Below are 24,621 nucleotides of genomic sequence, written 5' to 3' on the forward strand. Positions count from 1 at the left end.
TATATACAAAACCGACGCATACCGACGCACCTGAAAGAGTTAAGCAGCTGGATAATTGCATTGCAAATGGAAAACTTTAATTATTTTAAATGCTTTTACTTTTTTATTTTTGTTCAATCAAAGAAAAGCAAAGAGTGAAGAATTCTAAGTAGAAAAAGATGTAAAGCAAAGCTAATTCTAGGAAAAAAAAAAACTGTAATCGATCAATATATGGTCTAATGTGAATTAATGAATTCCATTTTGCTATTTTTTTTCCTTTTTGCCCTATCTAAAACATGAATAAAAATGTAATTTAATCTACTGCTGGGATAGCAAAGAAAAAAAATTTAATTAAATCGACTAGGTCTACGCTGGAATAACAACAACAACAACAACAATGAGAAAAACAACAAACACCAGACAACAGCTGTGCCGGAACAACATAAAAGAATTGTAAACTCATGCTAAAAAAAAAAAGTTTGTTGTTTTTTTTGTTCTTATACCCTTTGACAAGGGGTATTTATCATTTGATTTAGAACTTTTCTCTTCTAGATGAAAAAAAACGAGACATGCAATGGGGTTTCGATGAATAAATCTAGTAAACAGTTTGCAAAGATATTCTGTTTTTAAAGTTCCGTAAAGTTAAAACATTTTAATGGCGTTTAAAAATAAGAACTTCTATTAATAAGAAAGTTTAACCGCACATTAAGACCTTTTTATAATGTTTGTAATAATGTTTTGCTAAGCTAACCAACCAAAATGTAAAAATATTTTAAAAATCTTTAACACAGAAGACGTTTTTCAAAAGTAAGTTTGATTTTGAGCGAAAAAAATAAAAATCATTTTTAATCATTATATTTGATTTTAGTTTTTTTAGATCAAAAAAGATTTTTATGGATAATTCTTATTAAATTACTCAAAATTAATGATTTTTTTTGAGGAAAATCTAAAAAAATCGAAATGTAATTATTATCAAACAAGTTTTTTAATATAACTTATAATGAATATGGTCCCTGGTTTGTATGTCTCTTTAACAATAAAACCATTATAAGAAATTCTTATAAGATTTTTCTCTAATATTTTTAAGCTTAGTAAGTTATTCCTTAAAGCCTTTTAGTACAAGTGAATCTATCTTAAATGGTTTTAATTGACCATATATCAGCATTAGAAACTGAATAGTTCATTTGATAAGTATGAACTATAAAACTATGGGCTTTGGCTTAGGTCAGCTAGATCTTATAATTAATGTAAGATAAGGATTAAGTAGTCATATGTAGCATAAAAGATGAGCAGTTCATCGCTAGAGCAATTCCAAAAGCCACCAAGTTTAGCAGACTTTCCTAAAGGAGCTCCTAAAGGCTTCTAAATTTTACTCAATAGACCTCGATTGACCTTGAATTGATCACTAACTTAGACATGCAGCTCATTGTTTAATGAAAATTTAAAAATATTATAAAGGCAATCTAGTAAAAATAGGTAATTGATAGAACTGGATGATTATCACAGCAGAAATTCATCAAAATCAAATAAAAATTTAATTCATAATGGTTTTTTTAAATAATATATTTTTTACCTAATATTAATATTAAGATATTACTAAGTCATATAATGAATGAAGTAGCGATAAAGAAGAATGAATACTTATTAAATTACATTACTCATTTTGGAATTAAAAATTCAAATAGGCCTTACTGACTATTTGAGACCGATATTATATTGAACAACTGATAATGGATATATTTTGAATGATGATCTCACAAGAACAGAGGTCTGGTCTGGCATTATGTTACTTTTGTTTTTCATCAAATCTGAACTATAAACACAACGTGTTGCCTCTTTAACTTGTTTGTTAAGTTTTTACACGTTTTCAGGTTTTAATTTTCTTTGTTTTCCAGCAATTTTCCATTGAAAACAATGCTCTGACTTCTAAATAAGGACAAATTCTAATCTAGTGCAATCAACTTACACCGATAACTAAAGTCAAAAAGTCAAAAGTCTACCTTAGCTTTTATTCTCTGCAATAAGTCACGACAGGTGGTGAGTTGGTTCAAATGATCAACTTGCTGTCTTTGTTATGGAAAGTGTATTTAAACTTCGTTATTATGAAACTTTTTCCGGTCGTTGGTTTTCTTTTCCTGTTCTTGTTTTTGCTTTACATTTTAAAGCAAGTTGAAGAAGCTGGAGAACTTGAATTAATTTTGCTTGTATATTTTTTATTCTGGGAATACGAAAAAAAAGAAAAATAAAAAAAAAACCTAGCTGTTGTTGACGTTTTTTTGGTGGCATCTTTTTCTGGGTTTTTGTGTCCGAAACATGTCAACAACAAACAATTCAAAGACCAGAACCTGACAAACTTTTCCATTGCTCAATGTGTTAGGTACCACAAAACGCAGGAACAAAACAAATGAAAAATAAAAAGAAATGAGAGTTTAGATATATTTTTCCTTTTGCTGTTAAGAACGAATGAGTTGGTAGGTTTATGGCCTAAGATGCTTAAAGACTAACCTGGTCTTTCTGCATCACTGGCTATGTCACTTATCCTGCTCATGTCCTAGCGACTGACATTCACGCTGAGGCATTTAAAATGTCATCAAAAGCACATTTGCTGTGGCATAAATATCAACAAAAGGAGCCTGCACTCAAGGACAACTCGACGATGAGTCGTAATGTCAACCAGACGACATGATAAAAACCAAACACTGAGGCTTAAACTATCACAGAGCAAGAGATGGGCGGAGAAAACATTAGAGAGATTGGAGAGCAAGCGAAGGAGAGAGAATGAGTGAGAGATTGAGATGGGATAAAAAGAGGAAAGCATATGTGACAATGTCACTGTTGTTTGACCAAAGGAAGTGCTCAGCAAATACTCATATTCCATATCCATGACCAGCACCGACACGCCGAGACAGACCCCTGTCAAACATTCTTCCTCTTGTTCTCTTTCTCTCTCAATTTCTCTTTCTCTCGCTCTCACACTCTGTGTGTCTGTGTGTGTGTGTGTTTATGTCTGTTTGTGCGAGATCTGAATTTATAAATATTCATTAGCCCAGAAAGAACGTAAAACTCGTCGGCAATGTAGTTTATTAAAATATCCCAAATACCGCAGGGAGGTTCAAAGTTAAAGCCCCACTTCTCCCTCTCACCCCCACTTCTATTTTCTCCCAAAAAGTTACCAGCATTTGGCATGCGTATGTGTTGAGTAGGTGGCAGAAGGGAAAGGGGGGAGGAGGACCACACAGCTTCCGCTTGATCGCACAGCAGTGGTGCCTTGACGCCTTTCCTATAGGGAAATGCCTTAACCTTCATTTATCAAAAGATACACAAAAAGAAAAAGTTTAAACCATATGATAAGGAAGCAATAAATTAATAGCTAACAATAAGCTGAATTGTACATATGCATCCTAATAGAAGTTATTCAATTTCCTGCCTTAAGACTAACATAAAATTTTAGCAAGTATCAGAAACTTGTGTGTTCACAGAAACTGAGAGAAAAAAGGAACACAAGAACAAGAACCAGAAAATTATGAAGAAGGAAGTAAACTTTATTAACTTTAAAAGTGATAAGATTGCTTTTTCTAATAGTTTATTACTTACTTCAGATTAGAAAAACTGATCAAAGAAAAACTTTGACCAGAAAAGTATGCAATAAGAAGTCCAAGAATTCGATTTTTGAAGTATATACAATAATCTTTGAATATTATTAATAATATTTTTCAATACAAAAATACTTTTATTAATAATTTTTAGGTGATAAGTTACATACGAAACGATATGAATTTGTTGAAAGCTATGAACGGTTTTCTAGCCATTGCATACTTTCAGGTGCAAAATTATTCCCATATCATGTCCAGATGATAAAGAGCCTTTCGATGTATGTAAAATTGATTCCAATATCTTTGTCACCATTTTACAACTTTAAACTATGCTTGGATTATTTTATATAAAAACTGTTGCCTACTTCTTAGCGTTAATTGGCCAAGATAACTTTCCTTGGATTTTAGGAACTTTCCTTCTAAATATAACAGCTCAACTTTAAAGGGTAGTAAAAGAAAATTAGTTTGTTCTTTAGAAGTTGGAAGGTTTATTTAGCATATATAAAATATATTCTTATTACGAAGAATTTTTTGGCCACATCTTCCAAAAACTATATAAAGCTTTGTTCATAAGTTGAATAGTTTTTACTTGCACAAACTTTCAAATGTTTTAAAAAGTTGTAGAAAAACATTATTAAGAAACAAACAAAGCACTTTTGCTTTCAATATAATATTAAGAAAATATATGTTTAAAATTTATTGATTATTTCTGTCAATAGTTTTCCAGTTTAATGCGATTTTGTTAGCTTCGCGCTTTAGTTGTCAATTTGGCCCACTTTGGATTGAAAGTTTTTGGTGGAAAATTTTGAAGTTAAGTTCCTATATTTGCCAAAGTTTTGTACTGCAAATGTGAAATAAATCCATTTGATTGTTTGTTTGAACGTCGTCTTGTAGCTAAAGGAGAAAACTTTAGTCTAGTCTAGAAATTTCTCTTAGTGCTGCTTGGTAGTGAGTAAATTCAAAGTTTGATTGGCTTGGCTAACCACTGTTTTTGGTTTAACCTCAACTAATTGCAATTGTTTTAAAAGAACTTAATATGTCTGCAATTTGTTAATGTAAAAAGCCACAAAATGCAATTTATTTTCTCCTTTTGATTTTATGGAAATTTTTGAATAACTTTATTTGGCAGAGAGAGAGAACTCTTATTGGTTTGGCTTGCTTTGCTTTCGGTTTGGTGACTATAAAGTATTTCAATTTATGTGTGATTAACTTTTGTTGCATGCTCTCACATTGAGTTTGCGTGTGGCTCGGTGTCTGTGTGTTTGTTTGTGTGTGTGTGTGTGTTGTGGCTTTTGTGGTACTTAAATCATAAAATACGCTTTTATGCAGCATACAAATAGGCGCGTCATCTGGTATACCAAAAAGTAGGCTCCACACAAATTTATAGCCATGAATTTGAACTCTTAATGGGTTGGAAAAAAACAAGAAATCCCTCCTACCTCAAAAAAAAAAAACAACACAAAATGGCCATAGCAATAAACAAATTATTTTATGATGTTGGCCAGACCAAGGCATTATAATCACGTGTTGGTGTAGTTGTAGTTAACACACACACACACATAAACAGAGATACAAACACACATACTCAGAGAGAGAGAGAGAGACAGTGAAGCTTAATGATTACAAAAGTGGCGGCAGGAAAACGGGGCCAGGACAACAAGCGATGCCGTTAAACTGTTGATTATGGCGACTTTTGTGGGGCAACTCAAACCCACACATAGAGTGTGGTAGAAAGAGAAGACACTGTCTCCTCTAGCGATGGCACAGTGACACGAAAATATCAACAACTTTAATTGAGTAAGAGTATTTATAAATATTTTCTGGTTTGCCATGAATATTTATACAAAAAATAAACTTGCATATTTCACCTCTAAAATTTGTAAATTGATAAAAGGAAAACACCTGGTACTACTCTCTCTCTCTCTATCTCTGGCCAGTCTCTTGCTCTGCCATCTGGCCATGCCGAAAGCATTAAAGTTAAAGCCTTTTCTCTTCTGGCTCAATGGTGTGCGGAAAATGGGTCACTAACTGTTACTTATTTATACTAATCACGGCAAATTGCCGACGAGCGGCGAAAGAACCGAACTTGAAGTGGATGAGAGGCAACGGTTTTGAGCAGCAGAAATTGGAGGATACACTGACAGGACGAGGTGAGGGTGGAGCAGATGATGAGGTGAAGGAGCACAAGTTGATGATGGTGTTGCTGTTGGCGGTGACGGCAGGTTCAAGAGTGTCAGCAAGGTTGAGTGTCGTGCTGCTTCAGCTTGTATTCTCTTTTGGCGTCCTTTTATCTCTTTTTGCGACTTAAGTGTTATTAAAAACTTTTTTTTTTTGTTCTCCTCTGGTTGTTGTTGTGGTTGTTGGTAAGGTTGTGAGGTATTTGTGTACCTAAATTTAGCTAAACAGACACCATGATGTTCATTTCACTGCTCATTATGGATGAAAGAAACAAATTGATTTTTATTCTGTCGATGTAGCATTTGAATGCATTTTCTTGTACTCAAGAAATAATATTTTTATCGACTTGCAACTAAATTTGATTGCAAGCGAAGCGTGAAAGCCACTGGCAAAGCAAAAAAGGAAAGATGCTGGCAAGCAAAACCAAACAAAAAAAAAAAAGGTCATCATCCGCTAACCATGCTCCGTTGACTACCCGCTAAAGTCATGTTTTTCTCAATGACCTGCAGGGATCGCATCGCCCCCTTGTTTTTCGGGGACGGGGCGGGCTAATGGCTAAGCAAACAAAATGTAGAGCAAAAAAGACAGAGCCACCACGTCAAGGGTGTTGGAAAATTAATGCAAAAACTTAATCAGGCGGATGATGGAGCTGCCAGGACCAGGACCAGGACCAGAAGCTAAAGCAGTACCAGACTCAACTATCAGTATCAGGTGTATATATATATGTAGGTATGTCAGTTTGTCGTTGGGCGATGCACTCTACACCAGCTTGAGGGTTTGCCCCATCGATTGTCAACATCTGGCTGTGCCACAAATTAAACACAAACATGGCAAGGGCAACATTCAGTTGCCAATAGAGGGAAAATAAAAGGGCAAAAAATGTGGAAAGCGCGCTGTGAGAGAAAGACAAGGATTCTGTTTGCTGTTTGCTTCTTTTCTTTCCTGTCCCGCTATCCTATACCATTCCTTTGTGTTTGTCTTTTCCCCCAAAAGTATGCAAAAAGCTTTCTCATGATTGTCATTGCAATTATACCGTGGCATTAAACTATACGAAATGTCAACCAATTTCAATAAATGCACCAGTTCAATGACTTAATTGAAATTTTTAATTATTTTTTAGAAAAATACTCAGCAAAAAGGCAATTAATTTTAGATGGTGTCAGACAGAATTAAAAATTCAATTAAAATTTCTATTCTTAAGAGCGAAATAAAATATTTATTATCAGAATAAAAGTGAAACTAATTAAAAATCGAATTCCACTTAACTATTAGAATTTAAAAGTGAAACTAATTTAAAATCGAATTCCACTTAAATATTAGAATTTATTCAAAATTATCAATCCTTTAATCACTAAAAATTTATGGTAAAAATGGTTGGAAAAATTTGATTTAAATTTTCTTAAAGGTTGCATTAGAAAGCAGAAGGTTTCTGTCTTTTGAAGTTTGTTTTTTAGAGAAATAATTGGAAATAATCAACTTTATAATATCATGTTAAATATATTTCAAACAACTTTTAAAGGGGTTTTTAATTGATTTTGACAAAAAATAAGAAAACTTGTTAATTTCTGAGGGTTTTAGGCGTTTGTTAAAAGTAATAAGTTAAGAAATATTTACATTATAAGCATACATAGGTGACAAGGCCATTGCCCAAGGTGAAAAGCAACGATTTAGATGTCAACTCGAAGTAGTAACAATAATAGTAACAGATTTCCTTAAAAAGTTGCAAATTTTAGGCTTTCCAGACTCGACCTCGAGTTTTTGACAGACGATATATGTATATCAGTCAAGTCCTTTTCATTGGCGCTAATCACCTCAGGTACTTGTGAGTTTGTTAGGCCACTTTCAAGTGTGTGATATCGACTTTTTGAAATCGACTTTTGGATAAATTAACCTTCAATGATATTCCAACAAAAGAAAACTGTTAGGGAATAAAAATTTCTGCACAGTGAAATTGTAAAAGATAAGAACACAAGACAAAATACAAAATACAAGTCAAAATAATATGTTTATTTAGAGCAATAACGAGGGATGAAGAAGCATAGAGAGGTTAGAGGTGGAACATAGCTTGAAATGGATAATATTTAAACTTTCAACATATGTATTTAACATATTTCCATAATTCCAACAAACAATGCATTTATTATGATAAAATTTTTTAAAAATAATCAATTATCAATGAAAAGAACAAGGTGAATAAAACTATATATTTACAAGAATTGTTCTCTTTAAAATATACTTAAAATTCAAATTGAATACTACTCTTTTCCTGTTGCTATATGTTAAGCTTTCAGTATAGCAACTAATTCATTATTTTCTAAAATTATTATTAATTATATTGGAATATGCTCCTTTCGTTAGTTGTTTAAACCGAATTCAGACCGCTTTGGAAAAGTCGTTTTGATTGAATTTGATAATTGGTATTTTCCACTAACTTCAATAAATCGACAAGTATCAAATGGCAAAGAGTTTTCCAACAAAAGTCAATCTAATATGAACAATTGTTTATCTTGTCTAATTTTGCCCTCCCAAAAAAAAAAACTAATTATAAAAACTACTAACTTTTTGATTTCGATAATTGAGTAACACTGTGCTTGAACTCCACGTTTGACTGTCCATGTAACTTTGCCCTGAACAGGACTTGGGTTAAGACCAGCTGCAGCTGCAGCAATGCGGCATCCGCCACTTGCCACAGACTTTGAAACGAACTTTTGTCGCTTGGCAATTGCAATGTGAATTGCCCCATACTAGCTTGAGGGCACGTTGCCTAGCCTAGCGTAGCTTGATCCGTTGCCTTTTTTGTGGGTTAATCGCATTCCATTCTTGCCACACACACACACACACACACATGCTCACACTCGAAATAAAAGTGGTGGGAAGAGCGAACGTACGACAATGACACGTCTTGGCGTCAATTGATTTGACTTGCCACGACTCTGACCCACTTCGTAACCACTTTTAGTCTGTCTTTCTATGTATCTATGTATATGTCTGTGTCTGCGTGTGTGTGTGTGTCTAGCAATTTTGGCTAACTCATATGTGTTTACTTAGCGCTTGTTCGTCTTTTTATGTATGTATGTACTGTGCGTATGTGTTAGATGTCAAAAGCTATAAAAATTTATAAGCTCAACTCCTCAGTTCCCTTGTTCCTTCCCTGCAATGAATTGCTTAAAATTTATATGCATGCTGCTGCTGCTTGTTGATCAAATGTGAATAATTGAAACAAATGTGGCAACACCCGCAAGTACCACATAAATTTATATCTATTTTATAACGAAAATGACGAATATAAATTGACTGGCAACTGCCAGATGTGAGTAGCTGATGATTTGCATTTCGATTATGCAAAAAGGCAAACTTCAATTGGACCACAAAATAACGATAGACCAACCACATGAACAAAGACAACTCAAATTATTATTATTATTGCAAATTATTTTTAGAAGCTCCTAAATTTGTAATGCATTTTCCTAACCGATTTCATTTTCCATTTTCAATTTGCTAACTAAATATTCTGACATAAACATTTTATTATTATACATTAATGTGGATTTTAAATTTGAAATTCATATATTCTGTTTACTTTCTCGATTATAATTTTGAAAGCTTTGTGGTTTTGATATTAATGGTTAGGTATGGTTTCAATTGGCTGATCTATTACCCGTAGGGTTATATAGCGTTGCCAGATCTGTTTGTTTACTCTTTACAAGAGTTTGCTGTACAATTGTAACCCTCTTGAAATTTGGTATTACTTAATATTCTAACAGATATTTAATTTACCTAATAAATACAGATGCCGGCGTTTACGAGTCTAGGAATAGCAAATAGAAGAACTTTACCCCTAAAATATGCAAAAGACACTGAAATTTTCATTATGAATATATGTATATCCTCTAGCTAATAAAATGTAATAATTATCCTTGTTGTCCACATTGTTAATACACAACTTTTTTAGTTAAAAAGTATTATATTAAAAAAAAGAAAAGAAATTAAATTTCTGACTGCCTGCTGAATAAATTAAGAGACAAATGTTCCTTCATTTTTGCCTGTTGGTTGTCCGACACACCGGAAATTGGTCCTTGCTGATGGTTTTTTTTTTATTTTGTTTTTTAATTTGTTGTAACCGAACACTTTCTTTGACATTTCAAAGTAAAATCTTCAACGGGCTGTTTTGTTTCATTCAATTTCCCTTCCCCCCTAGAAAATTTCAATTAAAATGAAAATCTGCACTGTCAAAGAAACACGCCTCAATACTGAGGCAGCTTCCTGTCGTCCCAATTTCCCTTTGCCATTTCACTTCTCTCTCTCTCTCTCTCTTTCTCTTTCTCTTCTCTTCTCACACACACACACATCGCATCTCATCTCATCTCTTGGCATCGTTTTGTTGGATAAATTGAGCTTATTTATCAAAGTTTTAATTAAAAACTTCTTTAGTCTAAATTGTTAAGTGTGTAATTACAACTGTGACTAAGTAGAGAAACACCTCAAATGATGGCCTCCGGCAACAACTGATATTTCAATGTCATCAGCATCGTTTTCATCTATGTACCTTTAGATCCTCCCAACCTTCACCGCCCCTTAATATATGCAACAAAATATTGTTACTAGAAAACAGCAAAACAAACGAGAGAATTCGCAACAAAATTGAATTAGACATAATAAACACGAATGCCAAGCCAAATGAAAATTGCCCCCAGAGAATGAAAGTAACAAAGGAATATAGAAAAGGGAAAGAGACTGGCTAAGAAAAAGAGAGAGTTGCTGAAGTTGAAAGTAATAGAGACAAAATGTAGAAATTCATAAAGTACGCAACGTGCTTAACGCGTGAGTGAATCCAGCCAGAGACAGAGTAAAGCAAAGAACATGACAAAAAAACAAAAAAAAAAAAAAGTAGAGGGAAACGAAAAAAACAAACAATTTCGCGACACGGTGAAAAATGTGCAGGAAAACAACAACAACAAAAAGTGAAAAGGCCAAGAAAATCACAAACAACATTCCTCGCATAACAAAGAAAGCAAAGTAGAGAAAAAGGCAGCAGAAAACGACTTCAATGAAAGAAAAACGTTAAACAAACACAAAGAATGTCGAGAAAATATATATTTTACACTCATCGAAATATTATCAACAACAAAAAAGTTCACAAATTTTAAAAAGGATAAATATATAGAATGACAAAATAGTATTTTAATGTTTTCATGTTGTATATTTTTTTCACACGAAATTGAACTCATTTGACTGGAAAATTGCCACTTAAAATCACGCATACGACATGTTGCACCAACAATTGAAAAGAGACGGCAAGTCGCCTACAGCGAAAATCAGTTTTATTTTAATTGTTTTATTATTGAATGACAAAATGGTTATTTAATGTTGAATAATTCATGGTATTAAGATGGTCAGTTATTACCTTTGTTCTATAATTTTTTGTTTCATCTTTTTAGGCTAAGCAGTTTGACTATTAAGGAAAAATAATTGCCTTTCGATTCATGGGAAATTCCTTTGGAGAATTAATAAAATGGGTTTGGAATTACATCATGTTATACGATCATCCTTGGCAGATGACTTCTAAAGACCTATTCTATCGGATATCTGCTTCCCATCGCTTTAAAAATTCCCTTGAAGACTTCTAAAGAGATGTTCTCACTCTTCAAACATTTTGCACAGACTCTAATCGAATCGATTTTCCTGTTACCTTCCCCTTTCGAGCACTCCAAATCAGTTACCTTGATGGCAACAGAACCAATCAGTCTATCGTCGTTTTTCCCTGAAGCAGTACCTCTTTAATTTGTTTGGAATTTTCAATGATAAATCATAATTTTCTGCGAATTTTTTCATTATGAAGCAGGTACAAAATCAGGCAATCTTACACGAATAAAAGCTGCAATTAAATATTGATTATTAAAGCTTTAAATTCTTAAAATTCATCTTAAAATTCAAAAAATAAAAACATCAGAAATTCTGTATACAGCAGTGGTCCCAAATTTGTGACCTTTTTAGTCATTTGTTGGTTATTGAATTCAGATTATAATGTCACATTTATTTAATCAGAACATAAGGCAAATATATTTAACGAGACAAAACTTATTCAAGTTCTAAATAAATCATAAGAAACCTTAATTATTAGTATCAAAGACAAGACCATTATTTACTTTATATATATTCCTAGAGCTTGTTGTCTTAGGTCCTTCTTTGCTATATACATATACTCCTGAGCTCGCTCTGGGTATTCTGGCAATCCTACATTTATAGGCATTAGTTACATGTGTTCACAAAACATTAATCATACGACATGTTGTTTAGGGGTGTTTAAAAAAACTATTTCAAATGATTTTTATGACATCGTTTGCATGTTCTTCAAGCATATGACTTTGGTGGCATGTACTCTACACTCCTTACAAGAGGATTTTGAAGTTTAAATATCAGTTACGGTTTTTATGTACTTAGATAAAAGTGGAAACGACTCGTATGTGACATGTCGTAAAAGTAATTCAACTTTTCCTACTGGCAACATAAACATAAACTCTGATTATCTTCTCTTCAGTTGTGGTAATCAATTACCCGAAAATATCTTCAAGGTTTCCACTATTTCAAACAGCAAACCAAAAAAAATGACAAAGAAGAAGAAAAGTCACCTAATATACATGCAGAATTGTGGAATGTCCTTTGTCAATCAATTTGCCACAGAGAGGACAAAAAGCTGACAGCAATATCCATATCATATATATGATTATGTCAACATAAAGCAGCTCCTTGGACGCATAATTTGCTATTGCCAGCAAACAAATGGACATCTTTTGATTAGGTTTTTGGGCATCTATAAACATATTGTTTGTTCAACTTTGATGTTCCTTCCCTGGAAGTGCTTGACTTTTTGCAAAGTGTATTTCATTTGGTGGAAGAAGAATACAAAAAAAAAAAAAAAGAAAAAAAACTGAGCAACTCAACCAGCCGCCAGGCATTGACACACAGCATACAAATGGACCAACCGACTGACTGACAGACAGATAGAGATAGAGAGAGAAAGAGAGAGAGAGTCAAAGACACTAGAATGGAGGGCAAACAGTTTTGGTTCTGCCAACAACCTCAATTTTCACAGGACAAAAGCAGACGCAGCCGCTTTTCTAGCGTAAGAAATATAAAATAAATTGCGAAATGCCAACAAATAAAAATTTATAAGTGTAGGCATAAACAGAAGAAGCAAAGAAAGAGAAAAAAAAAGAAACGAAAACCATCCCCAATCCAAAGCCAAACTTTTAGCCTTCGTTTTGGGGTCCGCACCAGGACGATTATAAAGAGATTTTGGGATCTGTGTCTGGGACAGAGCAGCTGCCTGATGAGCCGCTGATGACTGTCATCATAATCGCGATTATCATCATCATCAGCATTAACAACAACAACATCATAATCATAGCCATCGCCATCGTCCTAATATCAGTTGTAATAATCGTTATCATTATTGATGATGTTCATGATTATATTACAGCCTGTCCGCCATCGTCGCCGCCAATCACCTTCCCCTGCCCCTTCTAAGCTAATTTTTCTGGTCTTCTGTTTTTTTATCTGCCCTCCAAATTGCCAATAAGCCTGTAAAAATCTCTTGTTGCTTGCTTTGTTTTTGTTTGTTCCTATTCTCCTGCTCTTCCTTTCGCTTGCCATTTTTTTTTTTTTTTTTTGTTTAATAGCCTCTGCGATTTGATTTTGATTGCTGTGATTTTCGGAGGAGGAAAAGGCCATCAATAACTAAAAGTCAACAAAATTGTTTTAAAATGTTTTCACCCGCAAAAGGAGAACCAAAAAAGAATTCCTTGTCAGCTTTAAAACTAGATAAAGTTTTTAATTATATTTTTGCCTCTGTTTATATACCCCTTTATCTAACTGATTATATATTCAGCCAGTCTGCTTTGGAGTTCTCTGCTCATTTTTTTCCCCCACCATGATCACAAATGGTTAGTATGGGAAAAAAAAGGATAATAAAATTTGGCTACACAAAAAAAATTGATACATTTTTTGGTGAGTTATTATTGACTATGCCGATACTCTGTAATTGAAATAATTACTAGGTAAGAGGCTAGCCAAAAATTATTCAGGTGTGCTACAGAATTCACTTCAGCGAGAATTTTAATGAAAGCTGAAATTTTTCAATCCGCTCACAAAAGGGCTAACTAAATGGTCTATTTCAGGGAACTTACAAAGTTTTTATTTAAAAAATGAATATCGTAAGACAAGTAGTTTAGTTTCTGATGATTCTGCGTTAAAATAATGAAAAGCTTGATGCAATTTTTTGTTTAATTTCACGTTTTAACAAATCAATAGTAATTTTTATCAGGCATAAATCCACTGAAAACAACGTCGTTGCCACATAGTCCATTTCAAAAAGTGAAATCAAAATTATTGTGTTATTTATTTGGTATTAACCAAAGTAAATGTTTTAAAACATAAATAAAAGTATTCTTAATGAAGTGGCGCTTTCAGTTTTTTAATAAATTGAGTAGTTTTCGTGTTTTTCCCAAGAAAAAACAACTATTTATCTGAAATGGCAACGTTCACCTGTAAACGTCAAACATTTTATATCGTTATCGTGTGCCCAAAATGAAAGCTCGCTGTTTCAAATTCTATTTTGTTTTCTTAAAACAATAAATTAAACTAATGGTAGTTCAATAAAAATACAAATTTTTAAGTCTTTTTCTGTGTCTTAAAATATAACTTAATGGAGCTTTTAAAAAAAGTAAAAATACTGGGAAAATTTATTGATACCTAATGACAACCATACCAAAACCAACCAACTATGTTCGAAAAAATCAAATCTCTCGAATTTCTGTGGCACCTAGTTTTTTTTTAAGCGATTTGAATTGATTTGCGGAATTGAAACTGACAGTGATTTTTGAAGCACACCTGATAGTCTGAAAATTTAAAGCTAAAAAATTCTTTTTCTGCCTTTTAAATTTGTTCTCGAAATTAATATATATTTTTTTTAAACAGTCGTGAAATGGCTTAAGTTATAGTCGGTCAATTGGCTTGAAATCTGTTAGAAATATTGTCAATATATCATCCTTTTTAAAGATCGATTAATGACTTCAAAATGTGAAATACTTTATTATTCTTGAAAACTAAAGGAAAAATAAAAACTAGTGGAAAAATATCACGTCTCTCTCTCTCTTTCTCTAACCAATTCTCCTCTCTCTCTCTCTTCCATTCTCTCTATCTCTAGTAGACATTTTTTTATATACAGTTTTCATGGTTCATGTCTTTCTGTTATTTGAACTAATTGAGCATCTAGACCCTTTTTTGCTTCAAATAACCACAAGGGTGAAAATCCTGATGTGGAGGACACGTTCCCTTTTTTTTGCCCTCTACTCTTAGGACACATAACTAGCAACGCTCCCGAAATTCAAACATCTAGACTAGAATACTTCTTTCACTTTCTTCTTAAGATTCCATTTGCCGAAGAAATAACAATAATTACTTAATCTTAATCTTAAAAGCATTGTTCTTAACTTGTAGTAGTAACTTAATGTCAGATTTTTCTACTAATCTTGTTTACCCTAATGACATCATTTCAGTGCTCTGTCGCCCCTTCTATTTACAGGGTATGAGAGAGAAAAAAAGTGAGAGAAACTTTTAGAAAATTCATTTGGCCACTTTGCATGAGCCTTGCCCCTCTTACCCAAACTTGTCTCTTACGTCCCCTGCCAAATCGCCTTTCTGGCATCAGCGGCATTGACGGATATACAAACTTATTGATTGCTCTGGCTCAATTCCAGACTATAGAACAGGAAAAGCAGTGCAAAAAAAAAAAAAAGGAAAACAAGAGGGAAAAGTGAGATGGTGTGTGTGTGTGTGTGTGCGAGCCAGCGGAAGTTTAGAAGAGAGATTGCCAATAGCTAAAGCGACTAGGCCAAAAGCAAGGCAAACGGCAAACGCATTTGCTCGACATTATGGATGAGGATGCGAATAGGAATGAGAAGGATGATTCACTCAGGCATATGCTGTTGGGATTTTCCTTCCATTTTTTTGTACATTTTTTTGCTCTTACCCCCCCAAGTGGTGTTAATGCTGTTTCTTTTTTTTTTTTTTATATGATCGTGCATAACTCTGCAGGCGGTTTGATAACTCTGCCATGACGTTTGTTTCAGAATCCTTAGCAAAACTTCGTTGTGCGACAAGTGTTCACCAGAGTGCTATGGTGAAGAATATTAGTCTTCAAAAACACTCTTTTAAATCTTCTCTATATTTTTGGTAAGTGATTAAAAATCTACAAAAATCTTCTACATTAGATAAAGGTTTTTTTAATTATGTGGAAAAAGTCTGTCAGTTTCTGCTTATTCTGCAAATTATAGAATTTGCCAATAGACGGGTGCTAAAAGTCGTGTGACAAAATCGTACACTAAAAGTGACGGGCGCGAAAAGTTGAAGCGTCATAGACGGACGCCAAAGTCGAGCCGATCCAAACGTCGATTGTCATTTTACATCTTGTAATGTCTATTTAGTCGTATTTTCATATAAACCCCCTAGACTATATTATTATCTCGTAAATAAAACCCCACATTTTACGCAACTCAGCAATTAACTTAGTGACTCTATACCTTGGAGAACTTTTAAAATAGAATTGTACCTAATCACAATTACAAATTATTTTTAACTCATTCGCCTATTACGAAAATGTTCCCTTTAGTGCCTAGTTTAAGTTGATTTTTATCAACTATATTTCATAAGAATTAGTAATCGAAGAGTGTTGGTACCAAGAAAAATCAAATCGAATGTGACTTTTATTGTATTTAATAGGAAATCACTTTAATCAGAAATTGCACTCGAAGTTTTATTTGACAATTCTTTGGCATTTGATTAGCTAAATAATTTCTTTTCTCACTGTTTACAAATACTCGCTCTAGAGTTGTGTTTATTTGGAAAAAATAAAAAGAGAACATTTATTTTATTTTCGTTTTATTTTCTCAGAAAAGAACTTTGCCAATTTTTGGGATAATAGCCCTAAGATATGTGACTTGAATCTTCACTCCAACAGCCTTTTCCCCCACACAAATTCCATGAAAAATTAAGCAAAAGTTCCATTTATTTTTTAATAAGCATTAAAATGCTCTTCACTTGAAATTTGATTAACCTTTATAAAAAATTCAACATAAACGTTTGTGTTTAAAGTTTTTTCTGCTTTTTTTTGGGTATCAAATGAATTGCACGATTTATTAAACAAATTATGAGTTTTGTTGAAACAACACAACAAAAAAAATATTTGCTCCAGGTTTTTTTTGTCCTTTGACCTTCACATTAAGGGCCATTTGAGGTGGGCGAGCAATGTTATAACGCTTATTGAGACTGGCATTTGATAAAGTCCGGCATCAGTTACAGTTTCATGTCCTTTTGCGGTTTGAGTTATCTTTGTTATTGTCTTTAGTTTTGATTTTCCACTTGATCGAGTGCAAATTTTCGAGCCATCTTGTTCTTCCAGCATCCATCTCAAATGGCTCAGGTGCACTCAGGTGTGTTATCAAATTATAAAGGAAAAATAACACCAACACGAAATAAAAAGCAACAACAACAACACAAATTTCAACGTGAAATGCATTGTTAATGTCTTTTCATGTTAATTAGGTTGCAAGAAGGCGCATGGCCCACGCCCCTATACCCTCATATCTCCGCCTTCCTGTCTACGCCTCATTCTGGTGGAAATGTATGTATGTACATATATAAACGTGTTCGTGTCCTAGATTAATTTCCTGTTTATTTCACTTTATACTGAAAAATCTTTTTGTGCAATTATACAAATTGTTGTCACATTTTATGTAGATTTTCCTCACAGACAACACACAAACACACACACCGTTAGCATCAGCTCTTAAAACTAACGGTCCTGGCGAGCAGATATTTCATTTGCCGTTTTGAAGCCCATTATGAAATCAAGTTGAGGAACGTGCCGCAAAACAGTTTTACGCCTTTCCCCAAAAAACACCCACATCTTGCGCCATTCCATTTTGTCTCCCCTACTTTATGCTCTACAATCAAAGCTAAAAATGGGTAAGTTGGTGTAGTCAAAGAGGAGAACTTTTTAAAAAATAAAAATAACTGGGTTTTACAGACCTGCATCTACTTTTGATATTTAAATTTTTTGTCTTTGAGGACTTGGAGCCTTTTGCTGGAACTGTTTAAAAATCATTTAGTATTTTCAAAAGACTTATTTCATCTCTAATTTCCCTTATTAAGGGTTAATTTTAATATATTTATTCATTGAATTCTTGTACCAGGGTTTCCAATTAAACTACAGTATAAATTATGTTGAAAATTCCGTTTTGGCATTAAATATTTTTCAATTCCTCCAATATAATCCATTTACAGATCGATAACAAATTAATCGATAGTAGTATTCTCTCTATGTGCTGCTTCTTCTTCAAGCAACCAGACCACAGAGGATTTAATATAAACCAAATTAGTCTTAAAAACTTTTTCGATGTACACTAGGTAAAAGTTATGTTTAACATTGTAAATTCAAAGTTACTTTTGAAAACTTGATGCAGAGTATCTCAAAGCCATTGCTCATACTACAAAAGTTTGAGCATGTTTTCCCATAGTCTCTATTTCTGTTTTAGCTTTGTTTCTTCGTTTTAACCCAAAATGGGCATTTTGTTGCCAAGTTGGGGAATTGCTTTTGATATAATACAATTTCTGTTTGCTTTTTCTCTAGTTTGCTCCGTCTGTTCGTCCATTCGTCCGTCTGTCTGTCTGTCCGTCAGTCAGTGTGTCGGTCGGTTTGGTCCATCGCACGCACATTCTCAGAATACTTGGCATTTTGTGGATGAAACATATAATAGTCATTAAGTGGACCCAAAGAATGTTTTTTATTTGAACTTGTTGACAATCAAATTTCAATAAAAGCGAAGCCGAAAAAGAGAGAATAAGAAAAAGGGCCAAAATCTGTTTGACCATAAAATCAGCACATACACATGACCGCAAGGACTAACATCCAATGCGAAGAAGGACGAGCAAAAGGATGTGCGCCACAGTAAAGAGGGCCAAAGAACAAAATGAAACTATTAAAGTAAGTGGAAATGGAGGCATTAAGGCAGAAAAAAACAAACACACACACACACACAGACACACATGAACATTGAAGTATGTGCTTTTGACCCTTTTATGTGCTTTTAATTTTAATAAAAAATACAAATTATAAGAGAGCACAAAAAAAAATCAGGAAAATATAATTTTGCCATTGACGATTGCTCCTTTTTGCTGCCACTTTTGATTTGGCAACGTTTTTACAGCTGCCAACATTCTCAGCGCACACTGCGTATGAGTAATATGCAAATGTGAATGATGATTTCAGGCAGAAAATAAAAAAAAACATACAGAGTTATGGCAGGGCTCTTAACCTGATTTCACTTGCTCCCCTCCTGCTTGCAGATTTTCTCTCTATTTCCATTAGAAAAAAACAAACACATCAGTTTAACTACTCTCAAAGGTGTCAAATGCAACAAACAGCAAAACATGAACATGAACAATGAAAATGCTTTATCAATTTGGATATGCCAACCAGCAAAAAAGTAATTAATAGACCACAAAAGCACAAAGCATCCCACACACTCATCTCTGTCTGTGTGTCCCTATGTCTATGACAAATGATAACTATGCGGTTAAACTAATGAAAACGAAAGCTTAAGTTGACTTGACTTTAATATTAACTTAAATATTATTTATCTAGGTATTCATGCATAACTATACATATATGTTAGTTAGATGTCTGTTGTATATAGTTAGAGCCGACATTGGCATCCGGTCTAGACTTCATTATCATAGTCAGAACCTATATCTTTTTTCATGTCCTTTGTTGCGCCGCCACTGCCTTTTTTTTTTGTCCTGCTGGGATCTCTGGTTGGCAAGCATCTGTTAGCCCGCTAGCATAAAGCGTACTTAAAGATACAATAAAAAAAAATGTGAGCGAGGCATAGCTATAACAGCGTGTGCCTAAGCATGTATGTGTGTGTGCGTGAGTGTTGGTGTGTGTGTGTGTGTGTGTGTGGGTATGTGTGTTATCCCCCATTTACAGTTGGCAGCAAATATGTTTAATCTAGCATAAACATATGGCATATAAATATATGAGTGAGTACCCGAAGGGGGATGTGAATGAATCCTGGATGCCGTCCAGGGCGACAGGTGACTCTTTAATGGCCAAGGCTTTAAGAGCTTCAACTTCTTCGAAATTCCATTAAAAATACAAAACAAAACCAAAAAAAAAAAAAACACACACACACACAAAGCAAATACAAATGAGCAAAATTTAATTAATTATACATACGCGTTCATGTTACGTTTATTCTCTTGGTATGAGGAATACATGTGAAACCTGAAGCTACCATTCTAGCAAAATAGACAATATTCTACAATTGTTTGTCTCTTGTTACAGGAACAGCATGAAATTTCTGTGAAACGCCATTTTAGCGAACATTAATACATTAGAAAAATGAGAGCAAACAATTTCGCAGAAAACCTTCTACAATATTTTCTTTAACCTGAAGCACAAAACAGTTTATATAAGTGCTCTTAGCAAAGTCTTCTGTTAAAAGAGACATGATGGTGAAATTGCTTGATCAACTAACTAACCTTTAACCTGTTCACTACGAAGTTAAATTGGACAAAACTACAGATTTAGCCAAATAAACAGGTTAAGATCAACAGCAAAGTGGTTTATATTAAATTTTTGCAATGCAACTAACCATTAATAATGGCAAAATCCTGTGTGGATTGACCGTAACCAATTTATTGCAATCGCTTGCAATTTGTTGAGCTACTCTAAAGGCTTCAGGTGAAATACTGAAGTGAAATGGGGAAAAATGTCTGCTTCTCATTGATAATTATATTTTGAATTATGGTCTGAGCCCACTGCTTTGCTGGATTCGGTTCTTTGAATTAATGATTACCACGAAAAATAGTAAAATTTGGAATTTTAAAGGCAGCTTTCACTGGACAATGGATAATTCGAGTCTGTTGATTTCTTCAATTAGAAAGAAGCGTTTAAAAATAAAAGACGAATTGACCATTGACCAATTTTAGGGAAATTTTTTGATTTTCCCATTTTTCTTGAACTCAAAGTTAAAGAAAATTTATATTCGCACTAGGTTTCAATAATTAATTTGTTGTATTTTAATATGATAAAAGTAAGTAATTTATTGCAGATTATATAGCATACTTATTTGCGCGAAATTCTGGTTTTTAATCTTGGGGGGAAATGGAATAGTCAACTAGTCGAAAAACATTTTATAAAAATAATTATTAACTTAAGTAAATAAAATAATATTACAAATTATCATTTAAGATGGGTTTTTGTAGTACACTGTGAGGTCTACAGCCCAGATTGGCTTAAATATAAACAATTTTTGTTTCAAGCCTTATCTTTTATCGACATGACGATTTGAAATTTCTTTCTTAAAGGCGAATCCTTGGATTGCTTATTGCAGTAAATAAGACAAATAATATACATGTACATAAAATACGAGACTTTAATAAGAAAGGAATTATAATTTTAAAGAATATTAGTTCATCTAAATACCCAATAGATTAATTCACAAATAAATTTGGTATATCAACAGGCAAACCCTAAAAAAGTGGCCAAAAAACCTCATCTAATTTATGTGGGTTCTTTTATACGTGAAAGTTGAATGATTAAACCAAAGCCAATGCAACCATGGCAACTATTTATACTCAAAGATAATTCAAAGTGGTTCATAAAACAAAATGCTTTTCAATTGAAGTCAAAAAAAAGTCACATGAATATATCAATATGAGTGCAACGTCTTCAATATGTTAAAGTACGAGTAAGTACTTTCGTTTAAATGTTTCCTCTGCTACATCAACCTGTCCACTAAAGCCATCTGGATGAGTGTATGTACATATATATATGTAAGTAGGTATGTCCTCCTCGGTAGGAACCGAGGACATTGTAACTTTTTAGTCTAACCAAGTGGCACTTATCTCTCCCCCTTTATCACATGTTGCCACATACATTTTTGTGTGATAAAATTACTTTTAAAGAGGAATCTCTCGCCAGTTGACAAAATGGAAACATGATAAAATCCGATTATAGAAAATGGCTAAGATATAAATACAGATATAACCATGGCCATTGCCATTGCCTTTTTTTACCTACTCACTCTCCATCTTAAATAGGTTTTCAGTATATTTATTTGACAAATTTAGAATTTATGATAGACTCTTCACTCGACACCACCTCGCCTCTCTCTTTCTCTCCCACTCTATGTGTGTGTTTCTGCCTCTTATACATCCTAATCGTAATAAAAATGCACAACATGACAAAATGCTTCCAGCTGGAACACAAAAGACTCATATCCCTCCGCATCCCCCTGCCCCTATCCCTTGGGCGACATCTCTTTGTAAGAAAAGGCAAGTTAGGGCTTACTTACTTAGATGTTAACTGCTATCGAAATTCTCCAAATGAAACTTGCAAACGGCGGCTACAAATTTAATGCGCTTACAATAAATTTTTATTATCCGTGCGAATGTTGCCGTTAAATTGGATATTGAAGGCAACGCACCGCACAGCACCTATGTTAAGAAGAAAAAAAAATTTGAATATTTTCCCCCCTCTTTCTCTTTCTGTTACCATTTCCACATTTTCCCATTTCTGTTTTTTTTTGGGTTATTTTTTAAAGTCTTTACTTTTGGCACCCAAGCAGAACGTGCTTTGTTTTTTTCCAACGTTGCTGTTGTTCTTTATGTTTTAATGCGGTCATAAAATGCTGGACAGGATGGCCGGAATGACCATGCACGTGCCCAAGAGGAGAAAACCTCAAGCAGAATTGTAGAGGTAGAGTTGGCACAGCAATGACATTGTCTTTCATCTCGATTTACTAGGTCAGGGCAGCGAAAGTGAGAGATTTAGAGGAATATGTTGGCTTGGCTTCTGGCTTACCTGACGTATACTTAATCACCCTGAAAGTAGAGCGGCACACACACAAAAAAGAGTCCACACCAGAGAGATTGATTAAATTTCTGATTTATGTTCACACACAAACCGAACACTTAAACACTGAAACGCACACACACACACACACACCTAAAGACATCACTAGAAGAATTACAAATGGTTTTAATATTGCTTCAAAAACAAACTAAATTGCCATTATTCACTCCATTTTTAAACGAGGCTGCTTTTTTTTGATTTACGTTACTTTTTGGTTTCCGTTTAATGCTGATTGCGCGCGCGTTGCCTTCAGGTTGGAGACTGTTTGTTGGCCAGCTTTGATTATGGTTTTTATATCCCACTTGCCGCTCAAAACATTCAAAACACAACGTGTTGCAAGTTCAGCTTGCAACCAAAACAAACTTCCATTAGCCAAGAGCGCAGGCTCTAACAAGGAGCAATCTGAACGCCACAGGAATTAGTCGAGACACAAACCAAAGCTGCGACTTAAAATCACATTTTCATGGTTACCCCTCGAACAAACTGGAAACGGTTGCAATGTATGTCCAACTTGTTAGAATACATTTTGATTATAATTCCTTTGACAGTTCAATTTAGAGTGAAGCAAAACAAAACAGAATGAGAGAGAGAGAGAAAGAATCTCAAAAAATATCCAACATTCGATGTGATATTGCTTTGGGCGAAATTTTCTTACGAATCGGTATCTGGCATCTAATTATCTTTCTAATCGACAGACAATTTCTAACTACAATTTCAACATTGTTCGATGTCATTCTTTTAACATTCAAATGATAGAGTATTGCAATTTCGCAGACACATTAACAAAACTATGACGAAATTAAAATTTTTATTTTTTTTTATCAAATTTTTTTTTTTTTGCTTGGATTGGCATAAAATTATAAAAATATATGCCCAAATTTCATATTTGAGCATTATTTGACAGACAATTGTTGCATACTTACAAGTATTATGGGAGGAGACCAAATACATATATGTATGTATATTCAAAAACATTTTGATAGCTGTTAAAGAATAAAAAAAATATTAATCAGTATCGTTGAAATTCAAATAAATTTTATAATACTTACCAAGGTCTTCAATTGCCATATAGAGATTGTATATATATATATCGGGGAGTTGAGGATTTCAGGGATTCCTGATTCGTTGTTTCCATTATTGGCTTCCATTTTTGTCACTTTGTGCAGCGAGACTCGACGTGCGTTCAGGTTGAATTCCAGAAGAAAAAAAGACACAATTCTCTCAACCGCACACTGAGCCACACTCGATGACAGCCTATACTATCATCGTACATATCTAGTGTTAAACAGTTATACATCAGTCATGTTATTCATTACTCAACACTAATCAATTCGCCTTAAAAGTAGGCACACAATTCAAATTATTAGAAATGCCTAATTCAATCTCCGACATATACATATATTTATATATATCTACATATGTGTATCTATCGTTTAAACTTTTTAGCGTTTCTTCTCATATAATCTTTGGTCACTTGAACTCCTATAATCTAAAAATGTTTCTTTTCTATTTTTAAGAAACCATTAATTTGTGTAATTATTATCATAGACAGCCATCCTTTCAATTTGCACAAATTTTTAATAGATTTGCTTGATCATTTTTATTATTTCTAACTACAAGATTTTAAGAGTGATATTTCTGAATTTGATTCAAGTATTTAACATCCTTTTTGCTTGGCAAGTTATGTTATTTGTTCCGTTAATATAGACAAAATAAGGGTTTATAAATTTGTTTATATATTTCTTATATATTTGTTTGTTAACAAAGTTATGAATAATTACAACTGTTGATATTTATTCCTGTAACCATTTTATTTTCTAACTAACAGGGTGCTTTAGTAGCACAATATTAAGATCAAAATATTTATTATAATTCTCAATTCTACTTAATTAA

General features: G+C 33.4%; 1 protein-coding gene across 1 annotated transcript in view; it reads right to left on the reverse strand.

Moving 5' to 3' along the window:
• The window catches only part of LOC6638351 (GTP-binding protein Di-Ras2), a 49,830-nt gene extending 26,855 nt beyond the window's left edge, over positions 1-22,975 (reverse strand). Inside the window, exon 1 of the mRNA XM_002061344.3 lies at positions 22,678-22,975. The gene's annotated coding sequence lies outside the window, so the exon portion shown is untranslated. The remainder of the gene's footprint in view (positions 1-22,677) is intronic.
• Positions 22,976-24,621: the final 1,646 nt, after the last annotated feature.

The sequence above is a fragment of the Drosophila willistoni genome (genome assembly GCF_018902025.1).
Source record: "Drosophila willistoni isolate 14030-0811.24 chromosome 2L unlocalized genomic scaffold, UCI_dwil_1.1 Seg139, whole genome shotgun sequence".
NCBI classification, from domain to species: Eukaryota; Metazoa; Arthropoda; class Insecta; order Diptera; family Drosophilidae; genus Drosophila; species Drosophila willistoni.